This window comes from Suncus etruscus, chromosome 15 (assembly GCF_024139225.1).
Source record: "Suncus etruscus isolate mSunEtr1 chromosome 15, mSunEtr1.pri.cur, whole genome shotgun sequence".
NCBI classification, from domain to species: domain Eukaryota; kingdom Metazoa; phylum Chordata; class Mammalia; order Eulipotyphla; family Soricidae; genus Suncus; species Suncus etruscus.
In genome coordinates, this window is record NC_064862.1 from 50,804,219 (window position 1) to 50,829,033 (window position 24,815).

The 24,815-nt window shown below is 40.5% G+C and overlaps 1 protein-coding gene across 2 annotated transcripts in view; it reads right to left on the bottom strand.

Moving 5' to 3' along the window:
- Positions 1-24,815, bottom strand: part of ADK (adenosine kinase) — a 402,848-nt gene that overhangs the window by 194,285 nt on the left and 183,748 nt on the right. The window lies entirely within an intron of this gene.

Genomic DNA, 24,815 nt, shown 5'->3' on the forward strand with positions numbered 1-24,815 from the left:
ACTGAATAAATAACAGGATGAAAATACTTAAGCTTCACTATGATTTAAAAAAAAAAACACTGTGATGATCTTTTTAGCATTATAGGCTTTATCTCACTAGCTTTCTTCTTCTTTTTTTACTCCAGCCCTTCCCTCTTCACAATGCTATTTTTACAAGTCTAATAATATTGCTGCTAGTTCCTCTCTTGGATGAACTTCATTCCAGCCTCCTGCTGTTACTGAGAAATGCATTAGAGCAGGTCACATGGTTTCCTTCATGTCAACAAATGACAGCTCAATTAGGCAGATAAGTATCTCCAGCCCTCAGCAGAATCTTTGGTCCATTCTTAGCAGTTGAGAAAAGCACTTCTGGTTAGCGTTCGGGCTAAGGCAAGGAACACTTGTAATTCTTTAAGCATTCAATTAAAAAAATTTTTTTTTAAATTCAAGACTGGCTATTGAATGTTTCCCAACACAAACAGCGAGGAAGTAGACTTTCAGCATAAATGAGCACTCAACAATCTGATGTGTATGTAAATTCTTTAATGAAATGAAATGATGACATTTCTGATGTACTGTTCACTGTATAAACACTTAGAGATGATCCACTTTGCTAATTTAATCATCCAAAGAATGATTCTGTATTGCACCACTAATTAATGGGCAGTGTTGGCTGCTATAGAACCAGAGAACTTTTCTGATAAAAAAAAAATACAATCAAGGAGCTATTGCTAAGTCAACTTGTAGAATAAAATGTGACACTAGGTGAAAGAAAATCTAGGTATGAAGAGGACAAGAAAATCAGGAAACAGAAAAGGCCCAATAGTGCCTAGTGTTTAATGCTCAACTTTTGTCTTTTTATGAAGAGAAGCAACCTACCTCATTAGATAGTCAACAACTAAATAAAAGTCGGTGATACAAGGGAGAGTATAGTAGGTAGGCCACATGACTCCATGTGGCTGACCCAGGGACGATCCTCAGCTTTCTATATAGTCCCTAAGCACTGCCAGGGGTGATCCCTGAGTACAGAGCTAAGGAGTAAGCTCTGAGCACAACCAGGTGTTTCCGTCTCCTCCTCTACCCCCCCCCCCAAAAAAAAAAGTCAAGCATGATAAAAAAAAAATCCCCAGCATTCAATGTTGCTTAAAATTTACTACTGGGCTGAAGTAAGGCACTTACTTGCCCTACACTTGGCAGACCTGGGTTCAATTCCTGGGAGTAAGCCCTGAGCAGGCTAGCTGTACTTCCTCCCAAGAGGTTTAATATTTTTTATTTTGTTTGTTTCTGGACCACACCTGGCGGCGCTCAGGCATTATTCCTGGCTCTGTGCCCATAAATTACTCCTGGCAAGTTCAGAAGACAATATGGGATGCTGAGGAGTAAACGCAGCTCGGCCACATGCAAGGCTAACAACACCCTATCCGCTGTGCTATAGCTTTGGCCCCAGATTTACTATTATTCTTGACAATGCCAAGCAAATGATATGCCCAAAAACAAAAGTTCCATTTTATTATTTCATTTATTACTACTACTGTCAGCACAAGGAAGCAAGGTAAAAGTACCTCAATGTAGGAATTAACAATATTATTATTAATGAGAAGAAGGGTCTTTCCTTTCCTGCACATTCCACTCTCAAATCAAAATGTTTCCAAAAGGAAAGAGTGGCCAACTGTCTCAAAGTGTTACATAGAACATAGGACAGATAGCGACAACTAGGGGAGAGAGGAGAAAGGATTGTGACAACAAAGAGAATTACAGAAGAAAGTCCAAACTGCAGATTATACTGTGGCTGGAATGCATGGAGCTGAATGAACTGTAGCATCGAGTATGCCGGATATTAAAAAGCAGCATTGACGGAAAGAAGTGAGTTGAAAGGAAAAGACAAATACCAGATGATTTCACATAGATTTATTGTCTAAAGAAATGAAGCAAAGAGCTACACAAACGCCAGGGAAACAGCATGAGAAGTAGGTACCATGAGCTGAAGGGGTGGACCTAGGAGGAACCCGGGGACAGGGGATGTGGGTGTGCTGGCAAGGGGGGTGGGGCACAGGGGAACAGGCAATGGGCGTTGGGGTGGGTGAAGGTGCAATGACTTGTTATGGCAAAACCCAGAATGCTGCCACAATTGAATCCACATCACCTAAGCTACAAGCACATTTAAAACTGGCTTAAATAACATAAAGGGTCAAGTGAGCCCATTTTTTGCTTCATCTTTAATTAGGAAGATAATAAAGTCTTGAGATTATGGACATTTAGTCTTGTAATACTTGATTTAGGGACAGAAAAATTAACTAATGGCAACAAGAGTTCCCTGTGTGGAGTGGGTGGAGGGAGGGAGGAAAGGAAGGAAAAAAGGAAGAAATGAGGGAGAGGCAAAGGAGGGAGAGAGGGAGTAAAGAAGGAAGGTGAGGGGGGGAGGAAGGAAAGGAAAGAGGAAGGAAAGAATGGAAGAAGGAAGATAGGGAAGGAGAAAAGAAGGAAGGGGGAAGAGGGGCAGTACTGATGGTGCTCAGAGGTAGTTCCTCCATGTGGGGCTCAGTGAACCATTCAGTGACAAAAATGAAACCTGGGCTGGTGACATGCCAGGCAAGTGCCTTAATTGCTTTACCTGTGGTGCCACCTCTCTGGCCTCTCTTTCTATAAGAAGCTCTGGAGATTTTACACAAAAACCCAGAACATGTCTTTCAATCAAACTATTCCATGTTTGTCTATGTCTCCCTTTGGGAAAACTGAAAAATCCTTTTTTTCTATTGATCTGATCCACATTTTCCTGGGATTCCTTCCCCTTCTGTCAGCTGCCTCTCTGCCCTCTGTGCTATGCCACAAATTCCCATCTCCCGGCTTCTATACTTGATCCCTCTGCTTGAAACATGCCACCCCCAAATAACTACCCAGCTTCCACCCTGACTTCTCTCAGGTGTCTTCAGAATGTCACCTTCCCAAGCAAGTCAACCCATTCCATTTATTGTGGTAGGATGCAGTGGATAAAGAAGTGGGTTCTGAAAACTAAAACCACACAGGAGCAAATGCTTATAGATCTAGATGTCCTCCAGTGAGTAAATATTTAAATGTTACATATCCATAGCAGTGTTATTTTGTTTTTATTTTTTAAGCTCTTAACAGAAAATTTCCCAATATATACAACATTGTGGTGGAGGATTATGGGGAGTGAAAGGTGACAGAGTATGCTACTATATAAGTGACTTTCTCAAAATGACAGTAATGGTCAAAAGCTAAGAGGGAGGTTGGTGGAAAATGAGAACTGTGAGACACATGGTGTCTCCATGTGGCTGACCCAGGGACGATCCCCAGCTTTCTGTATAGTCCCCAAGCACTTCGAGGAGTGATCCCTGAGTACAGAGCCAGGGAGTAAGCTCTGAGCACCACTAGGTGTTTCCATCTCCTCTACCCCCACCTCCAAAAGTCAAGCATGATAAAAAAAAAATCCCTAGCACCCAATGTTGCTTAAAATTTACTACTGGGGGCCCGGAGAGATAGCACAGCGGCGTTTGCCTTGCAAGCAGCCAATACAGGACCAAAGGTGGTTGGTTTGAATATCGGTGTCCCATATGGTCCCCCGTGCCTGCCAGGAGCTATTTCTGAGCAGACAGCCAGGAGTAACCCCTGAGCACCGCTGGGTGTGGCTCAAAAACCAAAACCAAAAAAAAAAAAAAAAAATTTACTACTGGCTGGAGTAAGGCACTTACTTGTCCTAATCTTGGCAGACCTGGGTTCAATTCCTAGGAGTAAGCCCTGAGCAGGCTAGCTGTACTTCCTCCCAAGAGGTTTAATATTTTGTCTTTTTGTTTCTGGGCCACACAATAAGGACCAACAATGAGTGCCACTGACAGAGAATTTGCATCTCCAAATTTGAGGGAAATTAGGGGCCTAATTTGGAAATTTGGAGCCCTCATGAATCAGAGTACCTTAGTATAACAGGTGAGATGACCTTTGGTGTCCTATCACATGCTTTGGTAGGCTGCAAACTTGGGATAGGATGCACAGGACAACTTTCCACGATATCATCCCTCCATTCTGGGCTGAATAAACCAATTTCCATCATCTCAGCCACACAGTGAAGGAGACAGGGTGGCTTAAGTCTTTGCTCCAGACAGAATGAAGACAAAGCAGAATTCTGGTGATAGATGCTGATGGAACATCTCAAAGGCTCATCTGAAAGCTGGGAGAGCATCTTGCAATGGCAGAAGCACCCCTGCCCTTCTTCCCAGTGCATACTCATGCTAGGCTTAAAATCCATTCTCTGGGGGCCCAGAAAACACACATTTGTCTTCTCTTCCATCCCTAAGTTGACTACTGGTAGAAAACACCGGGCTAAGAAAACCTGACTGTAGATCTGTAGGCTGTGAACAAATAATTTGCAAATTTTTCAAGCATATAAAAATGCATCCCAACGGAAAGGTGAGAAGTTGGCTTACAAATGATTTCTGCTTTTAATTGAAAATATTACAATTTACAAAATTCCTCACAGATGGGTTTCAGAGATACAATGTTTTAAGACCAATCCCACCATCAGTGTCAACATCTCTTCATCAATGTACCCAGTGCTGAATGCGCTAAATGATACCTATTTCTAGTGTAATAAACTCAAAATGATACAAACTATAGAAACCACAGAACTGTACATTAATTCTGTATTAGGTTACTATCCTGTGAAATCTCAAGGTGATTCGAGATAATGATTTAATGTGGCAAGAAGCAAAGTCAACAAAATAGGCTGCGTCACAATTAACACAAAATAGTTTCCTAAATAAGTAGTTTGAAAAATATTCACTTAGGAAACGTCAAGTGTCACTTGGGACTCCCTACACGAAGTCCACTTTGAGATATTTTGCTTTTCAATTTCTTTCTAATTAAAATATAATTTCTTTAAGTTTTGGACTGGAAATAATTTCCTATGAGCAAAGTTACAAAAAATAAAAATGAAAGAATGACTACAGCTACTCACCTTCGCCCAGAGTTTTTCTGCTCACCTTTTTTATTCCATGTGCTGAATCATTCGTCTTTGCTAGCACTGCCTATTTCTGTATCAGAACATTTGGCCAATACTTTACTGTGATTAGATTATGATTAAACTGGAGCCGGTGAGGTGGTGCTAGAGGTAAGGTGTCTACCTTGCAAGTGCTAGCCAAGGAAGGACCGCGGTTCGATCCTCCTGCGTCCCATATGGTCCCCCAAGACAGGGGCAATTTCTGAGCGCTTATCCAGGAGTAACCCCTGAGCATCAAACGGGTGTGGCCCCCAAAAAAGATTACGATTAAACTAATGTTGGGTGATACTGGTACTTGGCTACGAATCTCACGAGAAGATATCCAATGCCCCCTGACTTTTACTGGCGATGATAATTTTTTTTTGGGGGGGCCAAACCCGGTGACGCTCATGCTCAGGGGTTACTCCTGGCTATGCACTCAGAAATTGCTCCTGGCTTGGGGGGGGCATATGGGATGAAGGGGATCGAACTCAGGTCCCTCCTGGGTCAGCTGCATGCAAGGCAAATGCCATACTGCTGCGCTATTGCTCCGACCCTAGTGATGATCATTTTATATGGGAATGGGCTACACCTCACAAAGCTCAGGACTTTCTCCTGGGGGTGAGAGTTCATTTCTGGTGCTGACTGGGGGAACATATGCAGTACTAGGGTGCAGGTTGCTTGCATTGAGGGGAAGCGCCTTAACCCAGGTAGTATCTCTCCATCCCTCGATGACAGTCATTCTGACACCAGACAGAATGTGGACTGAATTTTCCACTCCATTACTGTTCTTTTCTCAACAATGTACAATAAGCATCCTGGGATGGTTATGGAGGAAGCACAATACTTGTCAAGTGTCTCTGAACATATTTGCAGTCCTGCACTTAGATGTTGTGTCCACTGATGATTTTTCCCAGATATAATCTTTTTTTTGAGGGGGGTTTAGGCCATACCCAGCCGCGCTCAGGGGATACTCCTGGCTCTGCATTCAGAAATCACCCCTGCAAGCACAGGGAACCAAATGGGATCCCGGGATTTGAACCACCATCTGTCCTGGGTTGGCCATGAGCAAGGCAAATACCCTACTGCTGTGCTATCACACTCTGGCCCCTGGATGTAATCTTTTTATTTTTTTTTTTTTTATTTTTGGGTCATACCCAGCAGCACTTAGGGGTTACTACTGGCTCTGCACTCAAAAATCACTCCTGGCAGACTCAAGGGACCATATGGGATGCCAGAAATCAAACCAGGGTCCATCTAGTGCTGGCCGTATGCAAGGCAAATGCTCTACTGCTGTGCTATGGCTCCGGCTGGGATATAATTTTTTTAACCTTGTGCTGCAAAGTGTTCTTGTTTTTCTTATTTTATTCTGATGCAGTATGCCCAGCACATTTGCAAGTTGACTGGTACCATCTACTATTAGTACAGCATCACAGAACTTGCCCCCTCCATACTCTATGTGTCATTACAATCTTCATTATTTTCACAAATTGTCCCAGACTTGAGACTGAGTGTTATGCCAAGCAATCCCCATGTACCTATGATACATAATATGTATCATATGATATCCATCTTATTTCCCACATCCATTGGGGACAGGGTTGGGCCACACCTGAGTGTGCTCAGGGGTTATTCCTGTCTCAAAGCTCAAGAATTGCTTCTGATGGGCCTGGGGGGCCATATAGGATGCCAGGGATTGAACCCAGTTGGCCGCATGCAAGGCAAAAGCTTACCTGTGTGCTAGCGTTCCAGGCCATCCCCCATATCCATTTCTTTGTGGAATTTTTGGAGATGTCCATCAGGGCTGAGCCTTGCCAGGAAGTGACCTATTTTATTTATTTATTTATATATTTATTTATTGGGACACACCTGGTGACTCTCAGGGGTTACTCCTGGCTATGGCTCAGAAATTGCTCCTGGCTTGGGGGACCATATGGGACACCGGAGATTGAACCAAGGTCCGTCCTGGGCAGCTGCATGCTAGGCCAATACCCTACCTTTGTGCTATTTCTCAGGCCAGAAAGTGACCTGAAAGAAATCCTTGTCATCCATACTCCTTCAACCATGAGAATACCATGAGGTGTGGGTTGAATCATAGCCCACAACAAGATATGCTAAAGAACTTACTCTTGGTTATCTGTGATGGAGGGTTCATTTCGAAGCCAGGTTTGTGGAAATGTGACCCTGTGTTCTTTTTTTTTTTTTTGTAGTTTTTGGGTCACACCCCGCAGTGCTCAGGGGTTATTCCTGGCTCCATGCTCAGAAATTGCTCCTGGCAGGCACGGGGGACCATATGGGACGCTGGGATTCGAACGGATGACCTCCTGCATGAAAGGCAAACGCCTTACCTCCATGCTATCTCTCCAGCCCCGACCCTGTGTTCTTATAAGGAGAGAGACCAACAGATCTGGATACATTTAACCCACGATGACACATCACAGAAGCAGAGACTCAAGCTATACTATCCTCAGTCAATGGAGATCAAGGGGGCCATACTCTTTTTACTGCTTCTGCCAAATTTTTCTCCTATCACATAACTAATTTCCTGTTTTCTGCTTTATCTTTCTTGCACATATATACCCTAACAACTTCACACTTTTTTTTTTTTTTTTTTTTTTTTTGGTTTTTGGGTCACACCCGGCAGTGCTCAGGGGTTACTCCTGGCTGTCTGCTCAGAAATAGCTCCTGGCAGGCACGAGGGACCATATGGGACACCGGGATTCGAACCAACCACCTTTGGTCCTGGATCGGCTCCTTGCAAGGCAAACACCACTGTGTTATCTCTCTGGGCCCCAACTTCACACTTCTCATTAACACACACATGGTTTCTGGATCACACATAGTGGTGCTCAAGGCATACTTCTAGATCTGTACTTAGGAATCACGTAAGTTGGGGGGGTCAACTGGGATATTATGAGATTGAACCCAGATCAACAGTGCAAGTCAAGTACTTTACTCACAGTATTATCTTTCTAGTCATATATGCTTTTTTGACCTTTTTCAGGTGATATTTCCTAGAAATTAGTCCATATCTGTTAATAAAAAGCTCCGTAGTAGTCAGTTGTGTTTATGTGTTTATTTAAGTAATGTTCTCTAATTGGTCATTCATGTATTTTTAATTATTTAATAACTTAAAGCAATGAATAACCTTTTTCTATAACTTTGTTGACTGATTGGTTTTTGGGCCACACAGAGTGGCATTCAGAGGTTACTCCTGCCCCTGCATTCAGAAATTGCCCCTGGGGTCTCATATGGGATGCCACAAAATCTAATCGAGTTTCTCCTGGATTGGCCCCATGCAAGGCAAATGCCCTACCGCTGTGCTATCTCTCAAGCCTCAGCAATAAATTATCTTAGCAAAATTTTCTCATATGTCACAAGAACTGAGTCCTGAAATAAATTCTTATCTGCTTGAATTTATTCTCACATATAACTGAGAAATGAGTTATTAATGAAGAGCAATTAATAGCAAATGCAAGTATATGTTACACATTAAAAACAAAAATCACATTATGAAACAGATACAATACAAGTTATATAAGACACATTCAATATTAAAAATGCATGTTTGAGGGAATTAAAAACAATTTTGCGGGCCGGAGAGGTAGCATGGAGTTAGGGCATTTGCCTTGCATGCAGAATGACGGTGGTTCAAATCCCAGCATACCATATGGTCCCCTGAGCTTGCCAGGAGTGATTTCTGAGCGTAGAGCCAGGAATAACCCCTGAGCGCTGCCAGGTGTGACCCCCAAAAAACAAAAAAAAATTTGCTTTTTTATTTTTAATTTTTTGTTTTTTGGACCACATCCGGCAGTTCTCAGGATTTACTACTCCTGGCTCTATGCTCAGAAATTGCTCCTGGCAGTTTAGGGGACCATATGGGATGCTGGAACTCGAAGTGAGTCTGTCAGAGTTTGGCTGCGTGCAAGGCAAATGCCCTACCGCTGTGCTATTGCTCCAGCCCAGATTTTTTTTTTTTTATTTTGGGCCATACCTGGTGACGCTCAGGGATTACTCCTGGCTATGCACTCAGAAATCACTCCCAGCTTGGGGAACATATGGGATTTCGGGGGATATGACCATGGTCTGTCCTACGTTAGACACCTGCAAGGCAAAAGCCTTACTGCTGCACCATTACTCCGGCCCCAGAATTTTACTATTCTTAAATTTTTTCCTACTTTTCAAGTTTATTCTAACAAATATATTATGTTTACAATGAAAGCAAACAATGAACAACAACAAACTAAAGGAGGTGTTCTGTTTCTGGTAATAAGGTTGACTTAAGTTTCATAATATAGCACTTCTTCTGCATTATATTCAATGAGAAAAACCTAAAAGCCTTCCCTCTAAAATAAAGCACAAGTCAACTGCCCATTCTCACCACTTCTATTAAAAATAGTACTGGAAGTACTTGCCATAGCAATTCGACAAGAAAAAAAGATACCAAGGGTATCCATATAGGAAAGGAAGAAGTAAAACTCTCGCTGTTAAGGATGACATGATACTATATTTAGAAAATCCTAAAGACTATAAAAAAGCATCTAGACACAACAAACTTTTATAGTAAAGTGGCAGGTTACAAACTTAATAAAAAAAATATCCATGGGGGCTGGAGAGATAGCATGGAGGTAAGGTGTTTGCCTTTCATGCAGAAGGTCATCAGTTCAAATCCCAGCGTCCCATATGGTCCCCGGGGCCTGCCAGAAGCAATTTCTGAGCATGGAGCCAGGAATAACCCCTGAGCACTGCCAGGTGTGACCCAAAAACAAAACAAAACAAAAAATATCCATGGCTTTTCTTTATTCAGATAACAAAAGAGAAGAGAGATGATTAGGGAAACATGTGGCTTGGTCATAAAGAAAAACATCAGATAAATCAAGATATGACCTTTGGGGTGTAAAGGGAGGTTGGAGCATGAGGTACACAAGACAGTGGTGATGTTCTTTCTTATGAGTACTATATTTGCATTTCTCAAGTATTTAGAAATGATTTTATTTTAAAAATTACTTATTTATTTTAGTTTTGGTTACACCCAGCAGTGCCCAGGGCTTACTCCTGGCTCTGTGATCAGGGTTCACTTGTGAAATGATTTAGGGCAATATATGTGGTGCTGGGGATAGAACTTGGATGAACTGCGTGCAATCACAACCTGCTCTATTACCTCTTCATCTCAGGAATCATTTTAGATTATTTTTAATCATAACAAAGTTGGTATACAACCCTCACCCAATTGCCCTAATGTTAACATCTGACATTCCTGAACATTTTTTCAAACTAAGAAAATCAAGTTCGGTACATTCCTATTAACTGAAGTCCAAATTTAATTCAGATTTCACCAGTATTTACACTAAAGTCTTTTCTTTTTTGTTTGTTCTGGATTCGATCCAGCAAACCACTCTGTATTTGGTTATCAAGTCTCCTTAGTTTCCCCTCATCATTGACAAGTCTTAAGTTTTTCCTTACCTTGACTGTTCTGAGGAGAATGCCCATCAGTTTTGGATTTCCTGGTGTTTTCTCATGTGTTTACAATGCCCAGGCCTAACACTTAGCCATTTTTTCCCAAGAACCCGGTAGTCTTTTATTGGAGAAAGGAACTTACACCCATGTGTTTGGGTATTGATAGTTGCTACATGGTTTTCCATTCATTCCACAACTTTATAGCAAAGCTATAAAATATATGTGTAAATATACATGCATGCAATTACTTCTGCATCTATCCATTTATAATCTTTTTGTTGTTGTGTTTTGGCCACACCCAATGAGCTCAGGGGTTACTCCTGGCTATGTGCTCAGAAATTGCTCTTGGCTTGGGGGACCATATAGGATGCCAGAGAATCGAACTGCAGTCTGTCCTAGGCTAGCGCCAGCAAAGTAGATTCCTTACCACTCAGCGCCACGCTCTGGCCCCTCATTTATACATCTTTTTTATTATTTTTGTTTGTTTGTTTTATTAGGTCACACCCAGCAGCACTCAGGGATTACTCCTGGCTCTATGCTCAGAAATCACTCCTGGCAGGCTCGGGGGACCATATGGGATGACAGGATTCAAACCACCAACCTTCTGCATGCAAGGCAAACACCTTACCTCCATGCTATCTCTCCATGCCCCCATCTTTTTTTTTGGGGGGGGGCACACCCGGCGGTGCTCAGGGGTTACTCCTGGCTGTCTGCTCAGAAATAGCTCCTGGCAGGCACGGGGGACCATATGGGACACTGGGATTCGAACCAACCACCTTTGGTCCTGGATGGGCTGCTTGCAAGGCAAACACTGCTGTGCTATCTCTCTCCGGGACCTGCGCCCCCATCTTAAAATAAACCTACATTCATGTTTTATTTCCCTTTCCAGTTCATTTCCATCCTTCCTCTCTCCCACCCATTCTTCCTCTCTCTGCTTATCTTTTTTATCTGTCTCTTCTCTCTAAATGCTACCATAGAACACCTATTTAGATTTTTGTTTAGTAATCTTTTTTTTTTTTTTTTTTGGTTTTTGGGACATACCTGAGAGTGCTCAGGGGTTACTCCTGGCTCTATGCTCAGAAATCACTCCTGGCAGGCTTGGGGGACCATATGGATGCCGGGATTCGAACCACCGTCCTTCTGCATGCCATGCAAACACCTTACCTCCATGCTATCTCTCTGGCCCCTTTTTTATTTTCTTTTTTTTGATTTTTGTTTAATCTTATCCTATCAGTTTCAGGATGGTTAATCCACAGTCCTGCAGTGAACATTTCTACCAGCTAGCATTTTTATCAAGTGTTTCTTTGAGGTGCTCCTATGACTTAATTACGCTTTACACCTTCCAAACACCTTTCTCCAGAAGTTGTTAAGGTCTCCTTCTCTTTTTACCCTTTCACAGAGGTAATGACACATACTCATAATGAAGGCAGATTTATTTACAAGGTCTGCACACCACCACAGGATTCCCAACATTATAAAAAGTACAGAAAGGGGCCAAATCGGTAGCGCTAGAGGTAAGGCATCTGCCTTGCAAGTGCTAGCCTAGGATGGACTGTGGTTTGATCCCTCAATGTTCCATATTGTCTCCCAAGCCAGGAGGGATTTTTGAACGCATAGCCAGGAATAACCTCTGAGAGTCACTGAGTGTGGCTCAACCACCCCCCCCCCCCAAATGTAGAAAAAGAGGAGGAAGAGGCGGCTAGGGATGTGGTTTAATTTGTAGAGCGGATGACTTATAGGTGTCATGCCTAGATTTGATCCCTGATGATCTCGTGTTCATGCTCTAATATTCTCACAACTTGTATGAATTCGTGTATATCTGCATGTATAAAATGTGATATACTTATGCATGCTCACTCTAATAAAGCAACTGTAAAAAGAACATATACATAAATCATACGCCCATAGAATGTGCTATTTCCCTGAAAATGTAATTATGGAATTATTATGGAAACTAATTATAGAATGAGAACATGGATGTACAGAGGGATTAATTGTCAATAAAAGCAGTATATAAAAAAATAAAAATTAAAAAATAAGAGAACAATTTTCAGCTTGATAACAATTTGTCCAAAATATATAATAAGCAATCAACAAATTAATATAAAAGGATGAGAAACTACATAAAAGAAAAATGAGCAGAGTATGAAGAGATGATTTACAAGAAAAAGAAATATGGGGGCCGGAGCTATAGCACAGTGGTTAGGCATTTGCTTTGCATGCAGCCAACATAGGACAGCCTACAGTTTGAATCCCGGGATCCCATATGGTCCCCCGAGCCTGCCAAGAGTGACATCTGAGCACAGAGCCAGGAGTAACTCCTGAGTGTCGCGGGTGTGACCCCAAAACCAAAAATCAAAGGGAAAAATATAAAAGAAAAGAGAAATACGAAAGACCAATAATCATGTAAGATTCTTAGTTTTGGGCCAGAGTGATAGTGCAAGGCAAGGTGCTTGTATCTCATATGGTCCCCTCACCCCAAGCACTACTAGGAGTAATTCCTGATTGCAGAGCCAGGAATAAACCCTAAGCACTGCTGGGTATGGCACAAAAACAAACAAACAAAAAAAGATTGTCAGTTTCACTGGCAGTTACAGAACCACAACCACTCTTGTGCTTAGGAGTGATACTAAGCACAGAGCCAGGAGTAAGTCCTTAGCATCTCTGGATGTGGCCCCCCAATACTCCAAAATAAAAGAAATTCTTAGAATTTGTGACTTGAAATGAAACTTAAACAAAACTAGTTCTACCATACACAACTGATATAAATAAAAGTATATGCACTTTTTTTTCTGGCCACGAAAGCATCACCAAATTTCTAAATAGGGACCCCAAAATACATTAAACAACCATTTGTATTCTCCATTCATTGTTTTCCTATCCTGCTTACTCTACTTCAGGGCTGAGGGTAGAGTGAATGCACATTGACTGCAAGACTCACTCAGTGCCCCCAAACTCCTCTCCCAGGATTGTTTATATAAAAAAAAGTACAGAACATTAATATTAACTCCTTTTAACATATGCAAAGAATCATATGCCTACCACTATCGTGCCATACAGTAACGCTAATACCATCCAAATAGTCCCATGTTCTCCCTGGTCATTTTCCTTCACAATGTGTAATTTGTTTGTTTGTTTGTTTTTGGGTCACACTCAGCAGTGCTCCAGGGTCACTTCGGGCTCTACACTCAGAAATCACTCCTGGCAGACTCAGGGGACCATATGGGATGTCGGGATTCAAACCACCGACCTTCTGCATGCAAGGCAAATGCCTTACCTTCATGCTATCTCTCCGGCCCCACCATGTGTAATTTTAATATATAAAATAATTTTTAAAAAAATCAAGAAGTAAAACTTAAAAATCATGATTCCTCACAGAACAAAAAGTATATATATTTTTTGTTTGTTTGTTTGTTTGTTTTTTGGGCCACACTCATTTGATGCTCAGGGGTTACTCCTGGCTAAACGCTCAGCAATTGCCCCTGGCTTGGGGGGACCATATGGGACTCCGGGGGATCGAACCACGGTCCTTTCTTAGCTAGCGCTTGCAAGGCAGACACCTTACCTCTAGCGCCACCTCTCCAGCAACAAAAACTATAGTAGTAAGATAGTCATTGCTTAAAAGATATGACCATGGAGAATTTATAAACTAGATTAGAGGGGAAAAATAAATACCTATATTATTTAATTAGGTTTTCCCCAGGGCTACTCTCAAACATCTAAGGCTTGAATTAACTTTGACATTGGTCAGGACTTAAGAGTTGGATATATTTCCAAGTACCTATTTTCTACATCTATATTCTTCAGTGAATGAATCATGTAGGCTTTGCTCCCACAAATGCTGAGGATTAAATGATCAGTGGTTTATTGATAAATACTCAAAAATAAGTTAGACTCCATTAATAATAAACTAGAAGGTTATTCACTTTGCTAAATCAATTACTTAGTAGATACATTATGATAGCTGGCTACAATCATAGATCTCCAGCTTTCAAATTCAGAAGGATAATTCCTCTAGAAGATTATTTTATTTTATTTTTGGGTTACACCCGGCAGCGCTCAGGGGTTACTCTTGCCTCTGCACTCAGAAATTGCTCCTGGCAGGCTCAGGGGACTATATGGTATGCCGGGATTCAAACCACTGTCTGTCCTGGATTAGCTGCCTGCAAGGCAAATGACTTACTGATGTGCTATCTCTCTGGCCCCTCCCCTAGCAGAATACTGTTCAGATTTCAAATATTCAGGATCCTTATTTGTCACTGTGTCTCTCTTTACCTTAAAAACAACCATCTATTGTTGAAGTAAAAGTTCCTGTTTTATTTAAAGTCAAATACTATCTACACAGATTCCAAAAATAATTTTAGAATCATGTCTCCAAAGGCAATGGCTTTTTGGTAGGCAGCTAAGTGTCTCGATCTAAGCTAGCACAGACTATTTGTGGGAAGTAACACCAGTTAAAGACTTTCAAGTTTAGATTTCTCCCCCTTGTGGTAGTATGTCGGTTAATAATATTTAAAGAAAAAAATACTTGGAAGAGTATTTTCATGCTTACAATTGCTACAGTCAATTACAGACAGGCAATTTCGGGACGGAAGTAGACTGTCATGAAATAGAAATAGAATTAAAAACCCTTGTGAAGAAAACACATATAGTTCCTCTCTCCCCCAAATACAATTACAGCCTTCAGATCACTGTGAATTATATGTGGGGGTTATCTCAATAAGTACCAGCCCCCTGTAAAACTTACAGCAGATCCTCAATGTAATAAATGTTTTAGCATTTGAATTACAAACTCTTTAAAACAACAACAACAACAACAACAACAAAAAACTCCCTAAAGTGTACCAATTGGGGTGGACTACATTAACAATATCTTAGTTGCCCAAGGGTAGAAAAATAGATTGAACTACTAAATTTCATCAAACTTAGAGCAGCTGTCTTCATGCCTCTAGGAAGTGAAGTATTTAACAAAGCAGACAGCTTGTCATTGGCATCTGATTAGCAGAGAGTGTATTGTCAGATAGAATGTGCTTAGCTCTTTTGTTACAGGGTTTGATTAAAAATATGGAGTGTAGAGGCATTGAGGAACTTGATTCTCCAGGTCTGAGAGGTGCATAAATGGGTGCTTCCTTTAGTACTATAGACCAAAACAAACCAACCAATCAACCACAAACACACACATACTTCACTGGTAATATGCTTTTTCGAAACCTAGACCATCTAAATGAAAGAATTAAGTTCACATTATACACCAGGGATTGATCACAAACATGCATATTTTTCAATACAATTTAGTTAAATATTTGAGAGATTAAAAATAATCTTGCAATAAGGGGGCTGTGTGTGGGGGGATAAAAGAATGTTCATTTTGTAGCATATACATATAAGATTCTATTCTTAAAAATATCAACATTAAAAAAAGATTTTTAAAAAACCTGTTCAAAATGAATAAAACATCTTAATGGAGGAAAAATTAAGAAAAAAAACACCAAACTCACCATGTAGTAAGACTAATACTATTTTAATGCAGGTGCCAAACACACTATAAAAGGTTGAGTCTCATTACCTCTTCTCTACCGATTTCTTTGGAAATTTATTACAAATGATTATGCTCATTGGCAGAGTTCAAAATCAGCCTGAGTCCATGCAAATAATCGACTTCAATGAGAAGTACATTCTTTTACTCTAGCAAACCCATCGGAGGTAATCAGCCTGGATGTTTTATTCAACAGGACTGAAGAAAATTGTTCTACAATAGGTTAATTCAAAATGGCAGCATAGAAAATGCATCTGTCAGTGGGGATCAAATTACAGGGCAAGCGCCTCTCGATGCTTAGAAAAACAAGGCTGCAGTTTTGCAGATTATGTGCCTGTGTGTGTTTAAAGGGGTGGGAAAGGGGCTAAATATCTGAGCTAACCTCCAATTAAAGTCAATCATAAAAACAGCCAATTTAATGAGTGCGGATTTCTTGGGGTAATTATAACACCAACCACTTTTTTTCCCCTCTCCCTCTTTTTAAATCTGTAATTCTGCCTTCTTGTTATTGCTTGCTTTGTCATTAATCGCCTCAGGACCCTGATTTCCTAGCAACACACTGCCACCAAACACTTGGCTGCGGTTCAACATTTTCTTTGTGAAAAATGGCACTCACTGCTCTTGCCGCCTGGGCTGCAGACGCAAGACTGGCAGTGTAAGTGCTCCAATAATGTATTCCACTGGAAAAAAAAAAATCACACGATATGGAGTGCAATGACTGAGCTCGGTTAATTACTGAGCTGGGAAGTTTATCTATCATCTAAAGCCCTGTTAGGGGTGGGGGGTTGAGAAAGGGACAGGAGGACCAAGGTGCTAGCTCCATTATCAAGAATTTGCAGGTGAGAACTGACTAAGCAATACTTTCTCTGGGGAGTGGTGGAGAGGACTGTCGATAGGGTTTTGTTTAAACTGATTTAGGAAAAAGGATACAGAAGGTCTTGGCACCTGAAATGTGGCTGGATAAACTGTCTCTATGCCCACCCCACCCCCCAATCAAAACACAAAAGCATCATGAAGCAATACTGTGGGAACCCTTCAAAAGCAAATTAACCTATGTTTGGAAGCTGTTTCCTTGTCAACTTCAGGCACAAAAATTAAGGATTTGCAAATCTGCTCCAAGATTGCAGGCTGAGGTTTTATATTCATGCCATGAAATTCACATAGGATGAAACTGATTCCAAGTGCAGGGCAGGCTGTATTGTCCCCGGAAGTAAGTTCCATGCATTTCTATGAGACTTTTGGTTATTTATATATTTAGTGATTTCAATGGGATGAAGGACAGGAGATCTTATGATAAAGAGCCTAGAGATATTTTGCCATTTTTGGATTGGGATTGAGATGCCGCAGAACCTGAGCAATACTACTGCTTCCCAGGAATGGTAGTTAATGGAAATGAATGTGGCACATCAGAGAGAGGGCTGGGGCCAGGCTCAGCTCTCAGGAAACTGGCATACTTCAGGATAGATTGGCTGTCGTAGGTCCAGGATAATCTAATACTACCCAAGAGCACACTAAGTGTTACAGAAGCAGCTGTGAAACAAATAATTCAGTGGCCATTCTTTTTTCTTCTTCTTCTTCTTCTTCTTCTCTCTCTCTCTCTCTCTCTCTCTCTCTCTCTCTCTCTCTCTCTCTCTCTCTCTCTCTCTTTATACACACACACACACACACACACACACACACACACACACACAAATGGCCTGCCTATTGTGCTATTGCTCTAGCCCGATTCTTGCCAATGTCTACATACTATTTAAAAAAATTTTTTTTCCAATACAAAGTACAGGTGCAACTTAGTTCATCATCGGAAGAATGTCAAAAAAGGGACCGGCGAGGTGGCGCTAGAGGTAAGGTGTCTGCCTTGCAAGCGCTAGCTAAGGAAGGACCGCGGTTCGATCCCCCGGTGTCCCATATGGTCCCCCCTCAAGCCAGGGGCAATTTCTGAGCGCTTAGCCAGGAGTAACCCCTGAGCATCAAATGGGTGTGGCCCAGAAAAAAAAAAAAGAATGTCGGGCCCAGAGAGATAGCACAGTGGCGTTTGCCTTGCAAGCAGCTGATCCAGGACCAAAGGTGGTTGGTTCTAATCCCGGTGTCCCATATGGTCCCCTGTGCCTGCCAGGAGCTATTTCTGAGCAGACAGCCAGGAGTAACCCCTGAGCACCGCCGGGTGTGGCCCTAAAACCAACCCCCCCCCCAAATAAAAGAACGTCAAAAAAAAAAAAAAAAAACTACCAGTTATGTGCAAACACCATGATGAGAACACTAAAACATTGGAAATCAAATTGATACTGGGGACTCTTTATAAAGGAATACTAGCATTAAGTAACCTTTGGTTATATTCAAGTAGTATACCATATACATATGTATATATACATACACTAAGGAGAATAAATTCAAGATAGTTGAAAGATTTTAACAAATTTTGCTTATATTACTAACACTAAAAAAACCATTTTACAACTGGGTCTGATTACCTATTTTAATGTTTTTTTGTTTGTTTGTTTTTTGATAATATTTGCGGGTGCTCAGGCATTACTCCTTGCAAGCTCAGGGATCATATAGGATGCTGTACTGCTGAATGAAAAACAAAATTCAACAGGAGGGGGATCAAACCCAGGTCGGCTGTGTGCAAGGCAAACACCCTACCAGCTGTGCTACTGCTCTAGCCCATTCAATTTTTTTGTGTGTGTGCCCAGTTTCATCCTACTGTTAGACCAAAAACTTACTTTTTGAAGCATATTTTAACCACAGCATGGATCACAGGGTACTGAAATTTAATTCAGAGAGTCTAGCCCATTTCAATGTACTTTTATAATAAACAATGTTTAGTTGATGCCAAAATAAAACCCATATACTTTTTTCAAAATCAGATTTGATTTTTGGACCATGTTTTGGATACACAGTACTTGGGATCATAGTGTTTGGGATGAGAACTGGGGCTCCCATAGGCAAATATCAGTCCTGTGAACCTTTTATGTACAGAAAAGTACTGAAAATCCAGCATAGACGGAGCTGGAGAAATATTCCTGTCTAAGAGATACCACAGGGCATAGGCCCCAAATACCATCAGGTTAGACTTTAAGTCAATTTTTTACTTGTTGGCTTGATCACACTGGTGGTGCTCAGACGACTGACCATATCTGGTGCTAAAGATGGCACCCAGGTTGGCAGTATGTAAGGCAAGCGACTTAACCACTTTAATATCGCTCTGGCCAGTATTTATAAATCAAATAAGGGGCCGAAGTGGTGGCACAAGGGGTAAGGCGTCTGCATAGCTTGTGTAGCCTAGGACAGACTGTGGTTCATCCCCAGTGTCCCATATGGTCCCCCCAAGGCAGGAGCAATTTCTGAGCACAGAGCCAGGAGTAACAACCCGAGTGTCATTGGGTGTGGCCCGAAAACCAAAACCAAACCAAAACAAAAAACCTTCACAGACATTTTCTAAAAAAAGAAACCATAATTGAAATATAAATCAATTTCACTCACAATTTACTATAGTTCTTGACTTAAACTCCACGTATTAGCGAAACACCTAACTTCTTTTTAGGCTCTTTTAAATGATTTTTATGAAGATCCAAAAATTACATGGAAATTATACAAGCAAATAAATATTAGGGGCATGTTCAAAACTCAGAAATTATCAACCAGTCTAGTAAAGCACTTCAAATAACCTGAAAAATGCTATTTGACACTTTTTAGTCAAATATAGTATTTCAGGGTGATAGCACAGCATGTATGGCATTTGCTTTGCATGTAGTTGAGCCAGGAGTGACCCCTGGCCATACCCAGGTATGGCCCCAAAACTACATATGTAATATGTGCACACAAACACACACAAACATTCTTTTTTATTTCAAAAGCTCAACTGGTTTATTATGTGTTAAGTTCAATAAATGCTTACCTTAAAGAGGAAACTAATATTTAGTTTGAGAGATGAATAATAAAATATAGATAACTTTTACTTTATTATGTGTATTTTTCTGGCAAAGCAGAAATACAATGCTTTGGTGGATTATTGTGCATGTTACGTTTTATTTGACTTTGACTTTCTGTCATGATCTTCAAAATTTGTAATTAACCATACTAAATAGATTTATATTCTTTATAATAAAGATATATTTTGAAAAATAAATGTACAAAATTACTAGACAAGAAAATGAAACTGAACAGGAGTGTGAGGATAGAAAAAACTGACATGTCTAAAGTGAAGATATAATAGGGAAAGAATGCTATTGAGAGAAAGTATTCAAGGGTTTCCTACACTTTTAAGAGAAACCTATGCCAGAAATCCATATAGAGAGCAATGCAATTTGGCAAAGCAGCAATCTATCTTCCAGAACATTCCCCACTATTTAGGATTTGTTAGTATTCCTAATTACATTTAGACAATGGCAGTGAAAAATATTTCTATTCTTGGGACACAGAAATAGTATTAAAAGTCTGGAGAGTTCTTTCTAGCTTTCAGAAGGTATTTTCAAAGAGTAGAGATAAAACATTTTAGACACAGGAGGTTGGAATCAAATGAGTTCTACCTTACTGCTGAATTGGCTTGAAATCGGGGCACAAGAAATATAGATTTATATGGGAACAAATTAACTTCAACTTTTCTCATTTTTTTAATCCCACGTAGGCAAATATAAATTTCTAAAAGCTTCATCTCCTATATTCAACCTAACCAAATTGGAACATAAATGGATCTATCAAAGACATGACCCTAAAACACAGCAACATTAACTCCAGATTAAATAAAGGCTATACAGACCATCTTTCGAATATTGTATAAAATAGAACTGGCTAACAAAAGCAAATCAAAATAGATTTACTATAATTTCCATTTATTAAATAAAAATAATCCAAAGAGGCACATTCATTAGTTATCTAATTGGGAACAATTTATAGCTTATGCCATAATACTTTGATACCACCAAAGAGTTAAGAGAGAATGTGGAAATATGATTGAACCCAAAGGCCAGAAAATCACTGCTAATAGGCACAAAGTTTTTCTGCAGTGATGTTAAATTGTTCTAAAATTAGATTATGATGATGGGTTAAAGCACTCCTCTGTAATTATGTTAACAATACTTGAATGGGACACTCTACAAAGGTGAACTTTATGGTGCATATATATCACAATAAACCTCTTTTGAAAAAAACAATCCATTTTATTTATTCAGGATAAAGAAAATAGACTATAGTAATTAAAACTTATTAGACTATAGAGGCACTGTATATACAAGATAAAATAGGTTGGAAAACACACTGCAAACTGTTTGAGTCCTGTTTGCATACAATTTAAAAATGAAAACTAGCATGTAAGAATGTAGACTCTCATCTTAGGTATACAGTATTCATCTCTTAAACATGTTTATTATAGAAACTTAGTGAACAGTTCATTTTGTTAAGAAGAAATTGCTGACTGGTCCAAAACATATAAACAAAGTAAATGGAAGTGGAAACATTTCAGTAGATGGCTTGTTAATTCATCTGGGGCTCCGTATAAGGATCTACTGTCTTAAATGCTAAACAACATACATGTTTATTTTCATACCATTAAAATTAGTATATAGTGTGGTTTCCAATATCCTAAAAATTCTAAGCTTTCATTATAATGCCGTGAGTCCAAAACAGAAAACTTTCATCTTTATCTAGAGCTAGAAAATTCTTTAACCAATCTATCTTTTTTTTTTTTTGTTTTTTTGGCCACACTTGGTGACGCTCAGGGGTTACTCCTGGCTATGCGCTCAGAAATCTTTCCTGGCTCGGGGGACCATATAGAATGCCAGGGATTGAACGGAGGCCCGTCCTTGGGCAGCCACGTGCAAGGCAAACGCCATACTGCTGCACTATCACTCCAGCCCCTAACGAATATAATCTTAATTCTATTCTGTTTAGTGGAGAAAAAAATTATAAAGCTTTCTATACTATTCCCAGAAATACTGATCATCTTAGTATTATTTCTGATAGCAATGAAAGCACTTTAAAAACAGTATTTTATTTGCGTTGCCCTCATGATTAGTGATGTGGAACATTTTTTCATTTGCTTTTTGGCCACCTGTACTTCATGAGGAAATGTCTGTTCAATTCTTCCCATTTTTGGATGGGTTTTGGATGGTTCTTCTTACACGCGACCAGAGCCTTGTATATCTTACATATTAACCCTTTACCAGTTGGGTGAAGTGTCTCCTAATCACTATTTCCTATGAGGTGTAGAAGCTTCTTAATGTAGTTTAATGAAGTTCCATTAGTTTATCTTTGCTTCTACTTGCTTTTTCAGTGATGTTTCATCCTTAAAATGTCTTTAGCTTCAATGTCACAAACTGTTCTCTAGTCTTACAGTCCAGCACCATGAGACTATGGAGTTCATATGTAAACAAATGGTAAATCAGTAAAATCTTATTAACAGAAAACAGGCTGTTTTTTTTGTTTGTTTGTTTGTTTTTGTTTTTGTGGGTCACACTCGGCAGTGCTCAGGGGTTATTCCTGGCTCCAGGCTCAGAAATTGCTCCTGGCAGGCACAGGGGACCATATGGGGCACGGGATTTGAACTGATGACCTCCTGCATGAAAGGCAAATGCCTTACCTTCATGCTATCTCTCCAGCCCCAGGCTGTGTTTTTTATTTATGGTAGGTTTTTGGTTTCTTTTTCTTTTTTGGTCACAACCGGCAGTGCGGGTTACTCCTGGCTCTACGATCAGGAATCGTTTCTGGCAGGCTCGGGGACTATATGAGATGCCAGGATCCAAACCACCATCCTTCTTCATGCAAGGCAAATGCCTTACCTCCATACTATATCTCCAGCCCCTTTGGTTTCTTTTATTTATTTTTCTTTAAAAAAAATTTTTTTTGGGATCACATCTGATGATAATCAAGGAACATATGGGATGCCAGGGATCAAACCTGGGTCAGCCTCATGCAAGGCAAGTGCCTTAACTGCTGTACTATCACTTCAATCCCCTGGTTTCTTTTTTCCTCTGTCACACCCACCAGAGCTCAGAGGTTGCTCTTTTGGTGCTCAGGATTCCATGTGGAGTCACAGACCAAGCCCAGGGTACTGAGCCATTTGACCCAAAAACATTCTTCCCCTCCACCCCCAGCCCCAGTATTTAAAATGGTTTCCTCGTGTACTAGCAGAAGAGGTCACAGGTCACATGACTTTCTTCCATGAACTCATGTCAAGGCAAACAAGGGCGTGAGAATTTAACAGGGGCAGCACTGATTCCTCCCCACCCCCAATCACAGGGAACAGCCCCTCAACAAAAAGGCAGAGGTAGGACTTCTGATACAGAGACATCAACAACAAATAGCTTGGAAAAACAACTGTAATCCAAGTCAACATGAGGAAGGAAACAGGAATGGTGGACGAAACTGTTAATGTTCAATGTTTCCTAATGAATAATCCATAATATTGTTTCTTGTCTTCACTGGGTCACTGCTCAGGCAGTGTATGGCAGCAGCGCTTTACGGAATCATTGATATTTGAGACATACGAGGGGGTTATTAATTTTGCAAGGGAATCTGCTTTATTTGTGCTCAGACACATTTAACTAGTACAACATCAGAAACAAGGTACTTAGAGGGTGATTAATTCAGGAGGGATTCTGGCACAGTCTTATTTCAGAAATAAATTCTTAACCAATTATTTTTTATGTCAGAAGACTTAATAATTCAATTACATGCTGCCCTTATTCCCAGATTTAAGAGATTTGTCACGATCAATGTTTCTGAAATATTAAATTAAAAGGTGTCATGGTAATTACTACGGAATAAATAGCAATTAAGGTTTTTTTTTTAAGGCAAATAAGCTCAAAGTGTTTGCAGTGCATATTTATGCTACCAGTATTTTCCCACACAATGCATACATCATTCACAAGTAGCCTAATAATATAAGATGTAAGCTTGGAACTATTTTTTTGATTTGGTTTTTGGGTCACACCCAAGCAGTGCTCAGGGATTACTCCTGGCTCTACGCTCAGAAATCGCTCCTGGCAGGCCTGGGGGACCATATGAGATGCAGGGATTCGAACCACCATCCTTCAGCAAGCAAGGCAAACACCCTACTGCTGTGCTATCTCTCTAGCCCCGGAATTACTTTTTGTTTTTGTTTTTGTTTTTGGTTTTTGGGCCACACCCAGCGTTGCTCAGGGGTTACTCCTGGCTGTCTGCTCAGAAATAGCTCCTGGCAGGCACAGGGGACCATATGGGACCCGGAATTACTTTTAAAGATCTTCAGAACCAGAGAAGATGGAGTGAGAGGAGGCCATGGGCAATTATGGTAGTGGTGGGTTAGAGTAATTTTGGACATCAATACCATAACAATTCATGCTATTATTACCATAATACAAAAACCATAATTAAAAAATAAAAAGACAGGGCCGGAGCGATAGCACAGAGGTAGAGCGTTTGTCTTGCACGTGGCCGACCTAGGATAGACCCGGGTTCGGTCCCTGGCATCCCATATGGTCCCCTGAGCCTGCCAAGAACAATTTCTAAACTCAAAGCCAGGAGTAACCTCTGAGTGCTACCGGGTGTGGGCCAAAAACCAAAACCAAATAAAACAAGGTCCAGAGAGATATAGAAAAGGGATTAAGGCACTTGCTTTTGCACAAGGCCGATCCTGGTCCAATCTCTGGCAAAGCCTATGGCTTCCTACCTCGCACTGCCAAGAGTGACTACTGAGCACAGCCAGATGTGATACAAAAACAAAAACTAAGATTTTCAGAAATTAGGATAACATAGAATTTAATAGCTAAAGTACTTATGTACAATGTATCTGCAAGAGGTGGCAGATGTGTGATTACATCACTACAAAAGTTGTTCCTTTTTAGGGGGTTGTTTTTGGGCCACGCCTGGTGTTCA